Consider the following 19,073-nt stretch of genomic DNA (forward strand, 5'->3'; position numbering starts at 1 on the left):
AATTTTCCTGTCAACTTGAATGCAAGATGGAAGAAGTAATGCTGGTGGATGAAATCAACACATCCCTATTTTAAGGGGTGAAACGTAGATGAGAGATGGAGTGTCACTCATTAAAGGTTTGGTACTTACTCTGTGGTCAAGTAGGGAGTTTGTAATTGTCCATCCAAACCTGTACCATTAGGGTAATAATGTAGGGCTGTCATGAAGGCCTTTTCAGTGTCTGTACCCCATAAAATCTTGCTCTTTTTGGTGGGCCAGGGAGCCACCAAAGCTCATCCTCTGCACGCAGTGACTCAGGGCTCCAGGGCTCCCCTGGCTTGTGGATTTAGCTGGCAATGAGCACAGCTCAATGGTGTAGAGGTCGGACAGACGAGTGGTGTCAGGATGGCCTGGGAGCAGCCACTCATGGCTATCCTTGCTTCTGGCCAGAGCTGATTCACATGGTGAGAGAGGCTCAGAAATGCAGAACAGCACAAACTCCTTGCTACTTGGCACACAGGGCAGCACACTCACCCTCTTGTTCCTTTACCTGTGCAGCCAGCCAACTCAGTCACCTTCAGGAAGAACATCCAGAAAGAATAATAAAATGAAAGTACCTCATGCCAATCCACATAGCACTTCAAAGTACTAAGAGTAAAAACTCACTGTCCATGCATTTCTACAGAAAGGCTACTTGCTGTCCAGACCCATATTCTTGCTCTTTTTTCTTCTTCTCAAAAGAAGAAAACACATCATTCTGGAGCCATCGAGATGGAGCAGATCAATGGCCAGCTGTCCACCCAGTGATGTCAACCATGGTCTCAGAGAGAATAGTATCTGCGGACTCCAGAGAGAGCAGCAGTGGGCTGAGTGGGGAGAGAATTGAGAACTTGACCAGTGACCAGCACGGTGGTGAGCTGATTTGTCTTGAAGGCAGTGAGTCTTAGCACTGCTCTGTGCACAGGACGGGAATGACTCAGAGAGGACTGGACCGGGGGCCTGTTGGAGCCAGAGTGGCGGCTGCCCTGGACCCTTCCCCCTTCTCTCCTGGCCGGGCCCTGGACTCCAAAGTATTGTGGTGACCCCTGATTATTTTTCTTCTTTTTCTCTTGCCAGTTTTCCTTGAAAACCATCCTGTTATATGAAGCTTCCACACAGCTCATGGGTGGAGAGGAGTGTAAGGTTCTGAGAGAACCAGAGCTTCTAGCAGAAGGACCAGTAAGGTGGCTGAAATCCAGGGAGAGAGGAGCTGTGGGTGAGCTGGACCCGCACAGAGCACACCCTGGAGGCCAGCATAGGCTCTGCGCATGCTGATGCTGAGGTCACCCCCGGAGCTGCTGAGACACAAGTGACTCTGAACTTTATATGCTCCACAGCCTTACACAGGGGGCTCTCACCTCTGACACTCCATGGTGGGAAGACAGACTGTGGAGCCCCGTCCAGCAGGGGCAGCACATCCATCACCAGCCTCATGTGAAGTCTGGAAGGAGAAAGGATCTGCATGTGAACAGGCACAGGGGTCAAGTGCAAGGGGCCAGGGCAGTAGAGCCCCAGCCTGCAGACCCACCACACCCTGCACTTTAGTTCCAAGTACAAGCTCTTTTTTGCAATGGTAACAATTGTAGATTTGACTTTGAAGAAAAAATAACCCAAATTACATTAGAGATTTCAATTTTGGTTTGTCACATCTTCAGTACATGTTAGCTGAACCCATTGTGGTAGTCATTTCACAATGTAGGTGAATCAAACCATCCTTTTGTCTGCCTTAAACTTATACAGTGGTGTATATTGATTATTTCTCAATAAAGCTGGGAAAAATAAACAGTGCCTTAATAAACAGGAAAAAAGTGGTTATAGATGCAGTGGAATGAAAACACCATAACTAAGAGAAAACAAATCAGGATACACACATTAGAAATAGTATCATCTTGCCCTGGAGGCGTGCTCACTGGTTGAGCCTTGATCTATGAACCAGGAGGTCATACATGGAGTCCCTGTCAGAGTGCATGGGTCTCCATCCTTAGTAGGGGGCATGTAGGATGCAGGTGATGAATGATTCGTTCTCATCATTCATATTACTACCTCTCTCTCTCCCTCTCCTTTCCTCTCTGAAGTCAATACAACATATATTAATATAAATGAATTAATAGTATCACCTCAAAAAGGTATCTAGATATATAAATGTACGAAAGACAAAAGGAAATACTTTGAAATGTTGACAGTGGTTAACCTTGGATAGTGGAAAGAAGTGATTTCCTTTACTTTATACTATTCTTTTTAAAATTCTAATGATCCTATATTATTTTGATAATGAAAAAAATCTTCTAAAAAACATTTAAGTAACTCTTTTTGGTGTAAAATGCAGTTTGCATCCATGTTCAGTGACCATCCACTTATCTTTGAGAAGCTTAAAAAGTGCTTTGGGTTGTGAAATATCCTTTAAAATGCATTCTTGCACTCCAACAGCTCCTGAATGAGAACACTGGGCTTTGGAGATGCTGGGTCTGCTTGGAAAAAATAATGAGCAGGGGTTGGAGGCGCGGTAGGGGATGGGGCGGGTCAGCAACGCTGAAGAGAGGCTCTTAGGCAGGATGCCTCAGGGTCCACAGCTCAGGCTGTATTTGAAGAATTCCTCATTGGAAGGCTGATATCTACAGTAAAGTTTCAGATTTGATAAACTTAGGACATGAGCCACAGTAACTTTTTTTAAAACGGTTTTTGCCGTTCTTATTGCAAAATCTATATATGTAAAAGGCTAATGTGCTAAGGATTCCACCACCTGACCACTCGCTATGAAGAGCACTGACCACCAGGGGCAGACGTTCAATACTGGAGCTGCTGTGACCTGAACTGGCCATTTACAGAGGAAGGGCACTGCGCACCCAGAGTCCACAAGCAACACTCCGCTTTTCCCAAGTGGGACACAGGCCCCGCCACGAACCCATGGCACAAAGCCCACAGGCCAGCCCAGCACAGAAATGGTGGCTGTGGGCACCAGGTAATGATGTCACATAGTAATGCCAGGCTTCCTCTCCCTAGCGACTAGCCTCCTTGGAGTTTCTTCACCCACTTGCTTTATAGCCAGGTGCAAACATTTTACACTTTAACCAAATGTCTTTGAAGTGTTTTCATGTGCCTCATCTCATTTGATCCTCACTGAAGTCCCGGAATAGGTAGAGAGGAGACTTGGTAGAATCCTGTTTTTATTTCATTAGCCAGAAAATGGCGGTTTAGAATGTTTTAAAAATTGACCCAACTGAAAAGAAGCAAGAAATGGTAGAACCTGAACATGACTTCAGGTTTTCTCACTGCACAGAATATAGTCAAACAGGGCTATAGTTAAATATTTCTCCCTTTGTTATCTCTGCATGATCCACAATAATAATCTACTTTCATATTGGTATTTATGCTGTTTTGCTGGCAATATCCTGAAAAAGAAATTGGGGCACTTCGCTAGGCTGGAAAAAGTTTACCTAATCAGAAAGCAGGTCTAAGTAAGCGAGTGTATATATATATATATATATATATATATATATATATATATATATATATATATATACATATATATATATATATATATATATATATATATATATATATATAATCACTGGCGCCAGTTGCATGTGTTTCCATCTGTCATTGTTGATCGTGAATTTGGTATACACTTCTATTATTGAGAAAGGGCAAATAGTGATCTTACAATATTTCTTCTAATTAATTTCCTTTCAATGTGCACGAATTCATGCACTGGGAATCTAGTAATTAAATAATACTATCAAGACTCCTAAGAGAAACATATATATACAGAAAAGATTTTTAAAGGATTCAGATCTCTGAAGTCACAGCTCTATGGTTCTAACCTCAACTGGGTCTATAGAGGCTGACAGGAAAAATAGAATGAGCACTTGCCCTGGGTTCTCATTTGATCTCTGCTATTAATAGCTTGTGGTCTTGGGGATTTCACTTACCCTTTCTGGGTCTCCTAGCTGCATCTATAGGATGAGGGTAAAATTAGACCTCTTAAATAAGGTTTCTACAAACGCTTCAAAAAATAATTGTAGGTTCAGATTTCTACAATGTTCCTAAATATCTCAGCAATAATAAACTTTTCCTTGTTTTAAACTTTGTGGTACAAAACTTCACAAAAATGTAAACACAGTTTTATAATACTACTCATTTCAAAAATATACAATCTCTATAAAACTTATCCTATAACATTTTGGTAGATACTATTAAACATTTCTTAGTAACTGTACTATAACCCAAATTAGTAAATTTAGCATTATCTTTTTAAAACATCAATTGCATATTCTTTGTATTGGTGTGAAAAGGCTCAGAAAATACAGATGTGTTGAGCACTATATGTCACTTGTATTAAAATTCAACAAGTAACTTTCCAGGTATGGAAAACTTCAGCTGAAGCCAATTTTTGGGGTGTAAAAATCAACTCTTGTAAACATCAAATTAAAATGTGGCTGTATTTTCTGCCTTAAAAGTTAAAAAACATAAGAGTTGTTATTTAACTCACTCAAATGGTTTGTGAAGCTGAAATACTTCCATGTAAGGTCTGCCCCATCCTGACATTAGTTTAGTGCAAGGACTGAGAGCCACATGTCACCTATTCTCTCCAGTGAGGAAGGGAGCTGTGTGTGAATCATTCCTACCACTAAGCCCCTCAGACAGCCAGCCGCTAGGCAGCAAGGATGCCAGCCTCAGCTCACAGGTAGGAGAAGTGCTGCCATCTCTCTCAGAACACTTCCAATCTCCGCCCGAGAAGGACAGGCCCTACCAGCCAAGACCAAGTCAGGCCACTGCTGGGCTCTAAGTAAAGACTGACGATTGTCTCTACCTCTTATTTCTTCTGAGACCAAACCAACCAACCTCCCATGCAACCAACCAACCTCCCACCCAACCAACCAACCACCCACAACCAACCACAATTTAATCATCATCCTTGCACTGAAGCCACTGCTGAATAAACACCAAGTTGTATATGGGCTCACGTGGTGACTACCCTCCAAGACACATATTCCCAGGCCTGGAATAAGCTCTGCCCTTGCCCATTTTTTTCCCTCAGCTCGACTCTCCACCCTCCCCCGCTCACCCCTGCCCCACACACACACACCCTATTTGACCAGGTTGTTAACTTTCTAGGGACTACAGATCTGTCTTGTCCCCTGGCTTGAGACACAAGCCCCAGAGAAGCAGGACACCTCACTGCCTGGCTTAATAGACAGGGGGCCCTGCTGGGGTCTGGCTGGAACTCTGTCCCCAGCTGCCACCTGTCAGCTCAGCAGCCACAACTCCTCCAGGTTCAGGGAGCACATGTAACCTGCCCCACAATGACAGGAGACCAGACCACACTGGGGCTATTGGTCTCTCACTGGGGCTCTTGGTCCCAGGTTGCAACTTGATGGAACCTCTCCACTCTCCTGCTTTCTCCCAGGAACCAGGGGCTGGCCAAGTCCCACCCTTCGGGAAAGTGACTCCTTGGCTGCCCCCACAGAGCAAGGCCCAGGGGAACCCCAATCCTCCAAGCGTTTTAAATACCTGACAAGCCCAAGTTCACCCTTGGAATGAGCCCTTCCCGCCCACAACAGCCACTACCCCATGGGACACTCCCAGTCCCAGCACCTGGGACAGCCATGGGCAAACTATGGCCCGCACGCTGGATTTGGCCAGTGTGAAATAATAAAACTAAAAAAAAAAAAAAAGACCGCACCATTTCATGTAATGATGTTTACTTTGAATTTATATTAGTTCACACAAACACTCCATCCATGCTTTTCTTCCGGCCCGCCAAGAACCCATTGTGGCCCTCAAATCAAAAAGTTTGCCCACCCCTGTTCTAGAGACAACTGCCTTTCCAGCTCACTTGAGTGGAGAAGGTCAGGAGACCAGGATGTCTCTCTGTTGCTTCCCGTTCTTCCAACGCTCTGGGCAGAAGAACGCCCAGGGCAAGAGATGTTTCTGTTGCTGGGGAAACAGGTGCAAGCACCACCACCAATACCCCTCGCCCTCTGGCACGAGGCACACACAGGTAACCAAGGGCAGGCCCTTTCAGCTCACACTTGGGCGCCAACTGGGGGTCACACCTGGGGAGCCCACACCTCTTGCCCCTCATCCCTGCTGTGTGCATGTGTGTGTGTGTGTGTGTGTGTGTGTGTGTGTGTGTGTCCGGGATGGTGAGGGGAAGAAAGCGGGGGATGAGGGATGCTCATACTGGGCTCAGGAGCAGGTTGGTAAGTGTCAGAAGTCTGGAGGGTGTTGGAGGGTGTGTCATGTTCACTGCCCAGGTCATGGCTCACAGGAAGGGAAGCTGAGTGCTGGGGTCGGAGCTCTGCTACCCACTTGTTAAATCGCAGGGGTGCTCAAGGGGTCATCAACTTCACTCCCTGCCTGGAGGTCTTTGCAGATGCTCCTCTCTGCCTGATCTGGGGAGCAGAATGGGTGGTGGGCATCTTCCCCACTGGTAATGCCCGGGGCCCCTGATGCCTCCTGGCCCAGTAGCAGGCTCTGTCTATGCAGAGCTCCAACAAGGGCAGCATCAAGGAGCTGGCTGACAGGTTCACTAGGCCCTCAACGGGTACAAAGTACAAGTGCGTCAGGACAGGAAAACCGCCCAGTGCCAAACTGAGATGAGAGCTGGCCCACACCCAGGACCCTGAGGTGACTGGGGTGGGACCAGAAGTCAGACTCAAATCTGGGGCCTCAAAGATCTCACAAGCCCACTCCCAAAGTGATCTGTACCTTCAATCCTCCCGACCAGCTCCCTGGTAGGGGAGAAAAGCAGTCATTCTTCCTGTGCTTCTTGGGATCAGAGAAAAGGCATCTGTTGCTGTCTTTGCCTCATGCTCCTTTCAACTGATGAACTCCCTGCCCCAAGTATCCTGTGGACCAGCCCCAGCCTGACTGTCCTTGTAGGCCTTCTCCAAGCCTTACAGATCATCCCACTTGATAGTGCTGTGTATTTAAAAAAGAAAAAAAAAAGAGGGGGGAAGAAGGGGTAGAAGGGTTAGGGGCATAGGAAGGGATTAAGGTCTTGAATACTTTTCTCTGCAACATATCACCTCACAGAGGACGACAAACCATTGCAGCGTGGCCAGCTCAGGAGCTGTGGCCTGACCCAACTCCATATCATCCCAACAAGGACAGAGTTTTCCTCAGTGATTCAGGCTTTCACTGTGGCTCCACCTTGACACAAATCAATTGTTGCTAGCTCAGCAGGGCTGCCAGGAACATCCTCACTGTGTCCTCACAGACTAGGTCTGCCATGACACAGGACCACAGATTGGGTGGAAGGTTCCTGATGCCTCCTGGCTCAGTACCCACTCTGTCTTTGCAGAGCTCCAAGGAGGACATCATTGAGGTGCTGGCCCATGGACCCGACTACACCACCTACGGGGTCAGGGTGCAGGTGCACCAGGCTGACGACACAGACCAGTGCCTGTCTGAGGTGAGAGCTGGCCTCGAGGGTCTCTACACCCACAACCTCAACAGAACCTGGCAGTGCCCAGAACCCACACTCAAATCTGGGGACTCCCCGGGCACCCTCCCAGGACTCTCCCTAGTGTTCCACAGCCCCAAGACAAAAAAATGCGGAACCCCACGCCCCCATCCAGCTACATGGGACGGTAGAGAGACGCTCCTCACATATTTGTAGCAATATCAGAGAGAGAAATGTCCTGTGACTTCACAGTGGACCATGAGCACTTGGGCATTTCGCTGTTTGTGTTGCTTAAACTACACTTGCCAGGTATCCTCTGGAGCACTCAGCTCCACTGTCCTTGCAGACCTGGTCTAGTCGGGGAGGTCGTTTGCCCAGCGATGCGGCCTTTCAGTGCTGATGGACATGGGCCTAATGCAGTTCAGCTGCCATGTCAGCAGTGCTGCCCGGAACACTGATGTGTGTCGGAACGGACTGTGTTAGGTTGCTTGCTTGCGCTGCCATAACATAGGGCCACACTGGGTGGTGTTAACAGCAGACATTCATTTCCTCACCATTCTGGAGGCTAGAAGTGAGAGATGGTGCTGTCAGCGGGGCTGGTATCTCCTGAGGGGGTCGCTCCTCAGCTTGTAGATGGCTGTCTTCTCTCTGTGTGTCACATGGACTCCCCTCTGCACTGCCACGTGTCCTCCCCTCCTCTTCTAAGGACACTGGTCAGATTTGATGAACACCCACACCACTGAATTCACGTCACCTGAATGACTTGCTTGAAGACAAAAACTCAAATGCAGACACATAATTAAGTTCGAGGGGTTGCAAAGTCATGGGATTAGGGGTACTCAATTCAGACCACAGGACATGTAATGTCTCCAGCTGGAGATGGACGCCCACTGCTGGGGGAAGGACGAGCACGTGTAAAATTTGAACGGCTGCAGGCAGATTCCAAACCCAAAGGGCTGTGGCAGGGACGTTGCCAGCAGCAGTTTCTGATGATGGCTGCTGCCTTGCTCCCAGCCTGGCCCGGGAAATCTCACTCATTGAAAGTTTCACCTAGCCGACATCAAGGTTTCCAACTCAAACACAGTGTTCCGTCCCTGGCAATTGCCTCATGGGGACACTGAGGCACCTGTCACTTTACCCACCACATGGATTACCTCCTCGACAAGTCCTCGGGTCAGATTCCTGCCCCGTGATCGCCTTTCTCCCATCTGCAGTCTCCAGGCATTTGCCACCTTGTGGAATCTGCCATCTCCATAATGAGGGTCTTAAAATGCCCTTTAATGTAAAAGGATAAAACATAACTTGCTCTTTTGAAGTCAAAGGCTTTCACAGGCCATATCTACCGTGTACACTGTTCCCACGCTGGGGTGGGACAACGTTCCCACACCCTTTCCACCCATGTCAGTAGCAGGGAAGTCCCCGGTACCTGAGAAGGAATGTCATGCAGGACAGTACCCAGTTCTGACCTGCATGCCCTTGAGCAGGCATCTGATATTTCCTAAGCCTCTGTGTTCTCATCTCTATAACAAGGACCTTTCTTTGGTACTCACAGGGCCCGCGCTCTTCATATACATTATTACTAAAAGGAGGTTGGTTGATCCTCAGCTAAAGGGTAGGGGGCGGGGGCGGGGGGTAAGATGCTGAGAAGGTGGCAATTGTATGAACATGTACGGAACTTCAGTGGCATTTTGAAGACCTAGAACCTTGTCCTGCCAGGACACTCCTGTCCCTCCTCTTGCACTCGTCCCAGTGGGGCTGGGACCTCCGGACTGAGCTCCAAACCTCCATCCTTGTGGGATTCATGGTCATGCCGCTGACATGGATATCCTTCCTTCTCCCACCCAGTGTGCAGCTGAGGGAACTGGTAACCTGCATGAGTCCTGCAGGATGCAGGCCCTCCAGGAAGGCACCTCGGAGAAGGTGGCCAAGGCCATGGTACCAGCTTTCCCGGGGGGAATTGTCCCCCACGTCTCCACGCTGGCCTGCTACAGAGCCCAAGAGTTCCTGGACGAGCTTCTAACTAGGTGAGCACACACTTGTGATTCTGCCCACTGCTAGCTGTGAGGCATGAAAACGTCACCACATCTTCCCGAGTCTCAGGATGCTCCTCTGAAAAGTGGGCTGCTGGCAGGGGGGGAAACCTCATAGCACTGCTGTGGGGACAAGCCATGGCAGGTCTCACCTGCTCCCTGGCTCTGCAGACAGGGTAGCTGGATGTGCGGCGGTTGTTGGTGGCAATTCTTTCATTCTGTCCCATGGAAAGAACTCTGACACACCCATCAGCGGCCTGTGGCATCGGAGGTTGGAAAAGCACATGCAAAGCAACCTGTTAAGCAGTGTGAGGTTTCACCTAGCCGGTCCTGGTCCTTGGTGGACCACACTGGGGATTTCTGGGGAGAGCAGGGGCCCAGGCCCACTCAGATGTATGGCATGCTTCTGGTGGGAGTTTCTTTACTCGAAAATGTGCACGTACTTTTGGAGACACTTAGCCTGACTCAAGGAATGAAACAGACACAATCCCTGGGCCTCAGTTCTGGGCAATGGGTCCAGCAGTCACACTGTCCATCATTCGCAGGTCGTGTCCACCATCCATCAGGGCTGATGCGATCAGAGTGATTTTTCCATCTGGAGGCACACCTGCTTACAATGCCCGGGCTGACACACCGCAGGACCAAGTCATAAAGTGAGTGGTCTCCGGGTCCAGAGGGAGGGCCCCGAGAGTCAGCATTGTGGGGACTGTGGTGGGTGGAGGGTGGAGAGTGCCTGGCAGAACCCTAATCTTATACATCATCTGATTCCCAAGAAAGGCCTGGGCTCTGGAGTCTTCTATTCCAGGAGGATAGGAGTCAAAGATGACAGTGGGTGGGGTCCCGGGCCTTGTAGACCCAGAGGGGACGCTGTGCGGAGTTGTCCCTCACAGTCCCCTCCCACCCCCCACAGACCCACCCTGCTCTGCCTGCCCCTCTCCATATCCATCTCCCCTGACCGCGGTGGCCAGGCTCAGAACAGGACTGTGGTGAGCAGGCTTCTCACAAGTCTGTCTCAGTCCTCAGCCCAGATGCCCAGGGCCTGGAGGGTGGGGGTGGGCAGTGCACTGGACCTTCAGGAGAGCTGCCAGTGGGAAGAAGAGTCTGACACAGACTCTGTGTTGAACCTGCTGGATCCCACAACTGCTACAACCAGGACAGCCACACAGGGGCCGGGGGTGGCATGGGGCTGTCCCCTGGGTGGGCAAGGGGGGCCTGCACAGAGGCTCAGATCTAAACAAGTGTGCCATGGGAGGGCAGAGTGGAAGGAAACACCAGGACTCAGACTCTGCTGCCCACCTGCCTCTCCCCAGGGCCTTTGCTGCGATGGTGGGGACCTGGCTGGACCACGTCCAGGGTTTGGGGCAGCCCCTTCCTTTCGCCTGCTTCGAGGTAGAGCAGGCCTTGGTGCCCGTCAACTCCCCCGCCTCACACCTGGTGGGCCACGCCCAAAATCTATGGTTGGCGCTGCAGCACCTTGAGCCCACCCAGGCAACTCAACAAGGTGAGGCGGAATGATCATCTGGGCAGATCATCGGGGGAGGGCAGGCTCATGGGCTGCAGTTCCCTTAAAGGCGGTGGCATCATTCCTGTCTGCACTAAGTCACAGGAAAGCCAGGAGTGTGAATCAATCTGTCTCTTTCTCCTGCTCCAGGTCCACGCTCAGAGCTCCAGAGTTCTCCGGAGGCAGAGGAAGGGTCTGCTCAGGGGCCAGAGCCTGGTCCAACGAGAGGCCCTGCCCTGGCCAGGCCTGGCCCGAGGCAGTACCTGAAGCCATTATGGAGCCAGCTACTGGCTGCGCTGGAAGCCTTCTCTCGTGCTGTCAGAAGAGTTCTAGGCGATTATCTTAAATAATTCAGAGGAATACATCCCAACTGTACATTTATAATAGTAAATAAGGATAATTTCTAAAAGTATCTACCTATTTATGTAGACTATGTCCCATTAAGTTAAATACTCCTTTTGATTAAATAAGGTTTATTAAAAACACGTGTAGACCATGTCTTCTCATGTACATATACATAATTCCATACATACACACACACACACACATGTACACATATATGCTGACATGGAAGGTGCTCACTGTATCATACAGTTTTAAAATAAGTTTTGAAACATTTAATTTCTTCTGATAACTACATATACACTGATAAAATGGGGAAATAAAGTCTGGAAATATATACACCAAAATGTTCACACTAGTGAACTGTCAGAAGTGAAACTACTAGAAGTGACAGTTTCTTCTCATGTTGCTTTATGTATAGGTTCTGGTTGACACAAGGATCATACCTCCAATATCTAGATAGACAGTGGAGAGCGGAAGGGAGAGACAGAGAACATAGATGAGAGGTGCACCAGCCCCCTCCTGCCCACCCCCGCCATGGAATTGACCGCAAAACCCTGCCACGTGCCCTCCCTGGGAACTGATCCGGAAACCTTTCAGTGCAAGGGGAGATGCCCATCCAATGAGCCCCATCAGCCGGGGCTAGACTCAGTATATATTTGAAAAAATACACTTTGATTGATTTCAGGGAGGGAGAAAGGGCCAGACAGAAACGTAAACCATGAGAGAGAAGCATTGATCGGTTTCCTCCTTCATGACCCCTATTGGTGATCCAGTCTGCATCCCGGGCCTGTGCCCTGACCCGGAATCAAACCAACTGTGAACTCCTGCCTGCTTCACAGGCGGACGCTCAACCACCGTGCCACACTGGCCAGACTCAATCATATCTTTCTAAACTTTCCCAAGTGCCAATTTGTCTCTTGAAATGGTCTCATGAAAGGAAAAATTACTTAATGGGGGGCATTCTACTTCCCTCGCCGTTTAGCTGGATTTGCCATTTGGCCAGAAAGAGCCAGTAGACTAGCTCTCAACCATACTTAAAATCACTAGGGATAGCAAGAGCATTGCTTTGGTTGCAACAGGAGTAACTCAAAACAACTCCCCCCACTAAACACTTCCTGAATCATTTCCCTTCCTCCATGAGCCCAGAATTTAACTCACCAGTCAAACTCAGCTTAGGGAGAGGCAATGCTTCCACTGGAACAGGACGGTAGGGAAACAAGGTACGCAGCCCTGGTTCTACCGGAGGGGCCATAGTTCACTGACACCACCACTGGAACAATCTATAATTGAAACGAAAACCACCACGTCAGAAAATTCTAAGCAGAAAGGACAAAGGAATGCCACTGGTGAGTATTTCAAAAGGAGGCACGCTGTGCAAGAGGGATCCATTCAGTGCTGTGGCCCAATCATCCAAAGCTCAGCGTTCTCATGTGAGCAACACTCTTGCTCTGAGGGGAGACACATTTCCTTTCTTTCATTTCATATTTGCTTTCAAGGCAAACCAGCTAGCTGGTCAATACACCAAGCCAACACTCCTCAGGTATCCAACAAAAGAAACCTAAATGTCTCAGTGAATTTTAAGTTTTACTAAATTAGAATTTAAAAAAAAAGTTTCGTTTTAAAGTCATATGAGGCTGCTGGGCTCGCGTGGCTCAGTGCTTGAGCGTGGACCCCAGAACCAAGAGATCCCCGTTTCATTCCCAGTCAGGGCCCGTACCGGGGTTGCGCCCTAGGGGCTATGGGACCTATAATGCTCTCTCATCATTGATGTTTCTCTCTCCCCTTCCCCATCTTCCTCACCTCCCCTACCCCCACCCCCCGCTCTCTCTGTTCCCTTTCCCTTCCTCTCTCTGAGATCAATATAAACATATATGTTTAACCAGTTCTTTGTGGATAATATGGACCCTATGAGACAGGGTACTTCAAAACACTAGGCAACCGTTGTGAAACAGTCATCCCTGAATCTTGGGATACCTTTCCTCCACAAGTCCACACAGAAGAAATGTACGGAGCCCTTAGTGATCACAGTAGAAACAGGAAGCTCACCATCCCACATGTCCCCACTGCCCTTCCCCTCACCACCTCCTCCTGGGCTGAGGCACCTCCTTCAGGAACAGTTTGACACTAAACTGCCCCTTGTCTCTTGCAATTCGGCCCGTTCTGCCCAAGGGTTCACACAAGAGTCTCATAGTTGATTTCTGAGACACTAAGTTCCTCCCTGATATAAAGCACAATAGCGAGGAGAGGATTTTTTCCCCCTCTTTGATGCTGGGAGCTTACCCTGACATCACTGAGCAGCTGAATTCAATATTGGATCCACCTACCTGTGGACTTGTTCTTTTGTGAGAAAGACGAGTCCCTACTGTTAGCTTCATCACTATTCTGCTGCTTATAATTCTCAGCTTCCACACTGAATGAGATCCTTAAAACTCCTGAGGGTGGACAAGGGTGTAGCATTTCATGTTATTGCAAAAAAACAACAACAACAAACACGAAAACACAAAGAAAAAACGATGGGAGCAGAGAGCAGGACAGGGGAAAGATGGGAGATGCCAGAAAGAACACCAGCCTTCCACGGACTCCAGAGGGAGACGTCGGGATACAGGGCATGGCACAGCTCTAAGCTGGGCTGGCAGAGTGTGATGCCAATGAGGATCTCAAAGTGTGACCACAGAAAAGGGATGAGGGAGAGACAAGACTGCAAAAGAAGCTAAGGTCGGTCCATGGAGGGCCTGGACCGACATGCTAAGGATTTGGGACTCATTTCTAAAGGCCATAGGAGACCACTGTCAGTTTTCAGAAGAGACATGATCATATTGACATTTTCAAAAGATCCTTCGGGCTGCCCGTAGAGAATGCTTAGGGACCTGGCGATACTAGAGGTTGACAGGTCACAGAGAACACATGGGATCAGGAGGCCCTGAAGTCAATGTGGCTTAGTACTCTTGCTGCTCACCTTGATGGCTTCACACTAGAATCGTCGTACCAGGAATGTCAAGGTGGAAATCGATCCCACTCATGGGACTTGACAGCTTATGTCTAGAAGTTACAATAAAGTAGCATGATATGCCGTATCTTTTCTCAGACCAAGACACTTTCAGAACAAAGTGAAGAACATACCAAAACCAAGATTTGCTAAAGCGGTAAGGAAAAGGGTGTGGACTCAGCTTCCAGACAGAGTAACAGGTCAGTGGCACAGACAGAGAAAGGGAGAGAGAGGCTGAGAGGAAGGAAGGGACCTCAAGAACTAGAGTACCAGACAAGTGACAGGACCTGACACCCCATCAGCTGGGCTGTACTCTATGTTGTTTAGAAGCGAGTTTATGACATAGAGTCCAAACATAACAGAAATACAAGCAAATGTCACCATACTGTTCACAAAACTTTTAATGACACAGATGCTTACCTTGATGAAGTGTGCATACTTCTTTAGTTGTTCTGAAATCATTGTGTAATCCTTGCAGTAATGATCTAAGTAAAACTCCAATTTTAAGTCCCTACAACAACAAGAACATATAAAATACAAATAACTAGGAAGGTATTACAATATTCACCCCCAACAGTTAGCCTTCATCAGTAGAACTTTCCCATTTAAAAACATACTCATGAGAAAAAAGATAATCAAATCCAAAGTCCCTTTATTCTATTTCTGGACTTTCCTGTGCCCAGTATTGTAAGTGCAACCTCAACTACTTTTGCTAGACAAATTTTATGTAGGTGAAACTACTGTAAAAACACTGTGATCTCGGTTCTCTTCTATTACCTATTAGTTGTTGATCTTCAATAAACCATCTCTAGAGCCTCAATATTTTCTTCCAGAAAATGGGGAAATACCAGTTAATTCACTGTGAAGTTTTAAAACTAAATAAAATATGTGAAAAATACCAGAGCCCGTTATTAGGGTTGGAAATCATTTCATTATAAAACAGTTTTCATCATAGTAATGATGTGTCCTAAGAGAAATAAAAAAATTAAAAGTGCCATGTCTCAGAATACAACCTCTTTATCTCAAGGAAGATCACAAAGATTAGAAAATGTTCTGTAATATTAACTCAGACGTTGATATTTTTATTCCATTCAATTTTATTATCAAGGGTCACAATACCCAAGTGTGTGACCTTTAGAATTCGGTGTTTAAACAGAGTGCTGGCAAGGCTGTGAAAGTGCAGTGTTAGCACCATTTAAATTCAGACACAGAAGGCGACAGCACAAGTGCAGCAGAGAGCCCACAGCTAACCAAGCGTCATGGTCTTGGAAACACACTCTGACAGGTTTTCTCATCACTAATGGGGATCATGATTCCCTGGCCTTGTTGACAATTTATGTAGCTAAACTGCAATTCTCTGAACTGTAAGCACTACTAGAATGTAGGTATTGTTACAGCATAGCAAGTATTGTTATAGAACTTCCACCACAGTGCAGGCAGTCAGCCTGTCAACATGAAATGCTCTTCGGGTCACCCCCAGTGTTTACCATGTTTCCTGACTTCCTGCTGATCTTGGGACAAAGATGACTCACAAGCCCTTACATAGCCAGTATCTTCAAACAATCCTGTGTTTTGCAAAAAATGCTCTGGGTTCTTAAGGCCAATTTCTGAGTCACCTGAGCACTCCTGGAAGTTTTCACTCTACACTCAGTATTTACCTTGCCAACTGAACAAGGGGGGGTCAACAAGTGAATGAATTCCTTCTCCCATCAGAGTATTCCATTTAGGCTCCTCAGAGACCCAGTGAAGTAGGAAAAAGATTGCAGGTATGTGAGAGAAGTGTAGAAGAGTCCAGACTGAGATTCTGTGACAAGTCTTCATCCTTCATCTGAGAAACTTTCCAAAGGATTGAGACATAAAGATCTGTTCAAAAGGTAAGACTCAACCTTCTGGTGGTGGTCTGAATTCAGTAAATATTCCCAATCCCGAGAAGAAACAGATTGATTTTTTAAATCATGCCTCCTTGTAATTAGGGGGGTGGGAGTGATCAAGGAGGGGTCGATGGGGGGAAAAGGAGACATATGCAATACTTTAAACCAGTGTTAAACTCAACCTTCCTAATGCCGCGACCCTTTAATATAGTTCCTCATGTTATGTTGACCCCCAATTTCACTGTTACAAATTAAACATAATTAAAGCATAGTTATTAATCACAAAAACAATATGTAATTATATATGTGTTTTCCCATGGTATTAGGCGACCCCTGTGAAAGGGTCATTCGACCCCTAAAGGGCTCACGACCCACAGGTTGAGAACCGCTGCTTTAAACAATAAAAAAAATTCATTTAAAGCAATTCAAGTTCCATTTTCACATTAAGTTGATCTAAGAATATGAAAAAAAAATCCCAATGCTGGCCCAGCAGGTGTGGATCAGTGGTTGAGCATCAATCCATGAACCAAGAGGTCATGGTTCAATTCCTGACCAGGGCACATGCCCAGGTTTCTGGTTTTATTCCCAGGAGGGAGTGTGCAGGAGGCAGCCAACTGATGATTCTCTCTCATCAAGGATATTTCTATCTCTCTCCCTCCCCCTTCCTGTCCCTAAAATCAATTAAAACATTTTAAAAATTAAGTAATCACAATGCTGGAAAATGAAAGGAATATCAAAACACCTAAATGACTTTAGTGATCTTCTAAATCCTCTGTTGTCATTTCCAGTCTCCAAAGCACTTTCTCCACGAGATTTGAGGCTCTTTGTTGTCATTTCCACAGTCTCCACAGCACCTTCTCCAGAAAGAGATGTGGGACTCTTCTTTTAATGAATAATATAAAAATGCTTAGACAAAACCACAATTATTCATTTTGTTTTGAACAAGAAAAAAAGAGGTATACATTTGGAATCAAAAAGTTCAATAAAATTCCAAAAAGAAACTTATTGTAGACTTTTTCAGACTTACCCTGTGATATGATAAATGCCTAAAATTAAAACAAAATGCTTATCTAAGAATTGCATCTAAATAATAGCCTATTAACAAATAATATCTAAATAAGAATTGTGGTGAGCTAGAAGGGGACAATAAAAAAGGGGGGACATCTATAATACTTTCAAAAGGAAAGATTTTAAAAATAAATAAATAATTATGACATATAGCTATATACTATCTTCTCACCAGCTCAACACATGCACCATGGGAACTAAAAAAGGTAAAATAAAATTAAACAAATTAATGATAAATATTATAAGAAAAGATAAACTATGTGTGTAAATAAATTTTAAGAAAAGAGTAGACAAAAATTTAAAAATCTACTAGATAGAAGCCTTGCCACAAAAGTGACCTCAAACCGTGGCTCAACCTGTATTGACCTTATGTCCTTTATAAAACTAGAGATTACCAGAAGAGCTATTCATAACCTACAGGTTTCTTAATGATCTTATCATTCTTAGACAGTCAGAAAAAAATCTTTAGAAAAACTAAACTTTCCCTTTCATCTTGCAAAACATAAACTAGGAAATGCAGTTCAACTTTCACTAGCATGCCTAACAATCACTTGAAATTATTTAATGGTATTTTATGGGTTTTTTAATTGTGGTTAAATATACATAATGTAAAATTTACCATTTTAACCATTTTGTGGTGTACAAATTCAGTACCATTAAATACATTCATTCATAAAGTTGTGTAACCTCAATGCTATCCATTTCCAGAACTTTTCCATTATCCCAAACAGAAACTGCCAATTCAACAACTCCCCCTTTCTCCCTCCCTCAGCTTCTATTATATTTTCTGTCCTTATGAATTTACCTATTCGAAGCAAAGTACCCCATGAAGGTGGAATTATACAGTATTTATGTTATGTTGGGTATAATATCCTCAAGGTTCATCCATGTTGTAGCACATCTCAGAATTTCCTTCATTTTAAAGGCTAAATATTTCATTGTAGACATATACCACATATTGTATATCCAGTCATCTCTCCATACACACTGGGGTTGTTTCCAATTTCAACTATTGTGAATAATGCTGCTATGAACACTGGTGTTCGACTGAGTCCCTGCTTTCAAATCTTTTCTTTTTATTTCAACATTTTTTATTAAGCTACTAGGGGCCTGGTGCACGAAATTCGTGCACTGGGTGTGTGTGTGTGGGGGGGGGAGTGTCCCTCAGCCCAGCCTGCCCCCTCTCACATCCTGGAAGCCCTCAGGCGTTGACCCCCATCACCCTCCAATCGCAGGATCGGCCCCTTGCCCAGGCCTGACGCCTCTGATAGAGGCGTCAGGCCTGGGCAGGGGACCCTCATTTCCCCCCATCACTGGTTCTGCACCCAGCCCAGGCTTGATGCCTCTGGCCCAGGCATCAGGCCTGGGCAGGGGACCCCCAGACCCCTCCGATTGCTGGCTCTGCCCCTTGCCCAGGCCTGATGCCTCGGCCAGAGGCGTAGAACCCCATAACCCTCCGATCGCCTGATCATCCCCTTGCCCAGGCCTGATGCCTCAGCCAGAGGTATCAGGCTTGGACAGGGGACCCCCATCTTCCCCCGATCACTGGCTCTGGCCCCCGCCCAGCCTGAGGCTTCTGGCCCGGGAATCATGCCTGGGCAGGGGACCCCCATCTCCCTCTGATCGCTTGCTCCACCCCCCGCCCAAGCCTGACGCCTCTGACCCAGGCTTCAGGCCTGGGCAAGGGGACCATCATATCCCCCCAATCCCCGCCTCCGCCCCCCACCCAGGCCTGATGCCTTGGCCAGAGGAGTTGACCCTCATCACCCTCCGATCACCAATCACTGGATCGGCCCCTTGACCAGGCCTGAGGCCTCCGGCAGAGGTGTCAGGCCTGGGAAAGGGA

This window comes from Myotis daubentonii, chromosome 12 (genome assembly GCF_963259705.1).
Source record: "Myotis daubentonii chromosome 12, mMyoDau2.1, whole genome shotgun sequence".
NCBI classification, from domain to species: Eukaryota; Metazoa; Chordata; class Mammalia; order Chiroptera; family Vespertilionidae; genus Myotis; species Myotis daubentonii.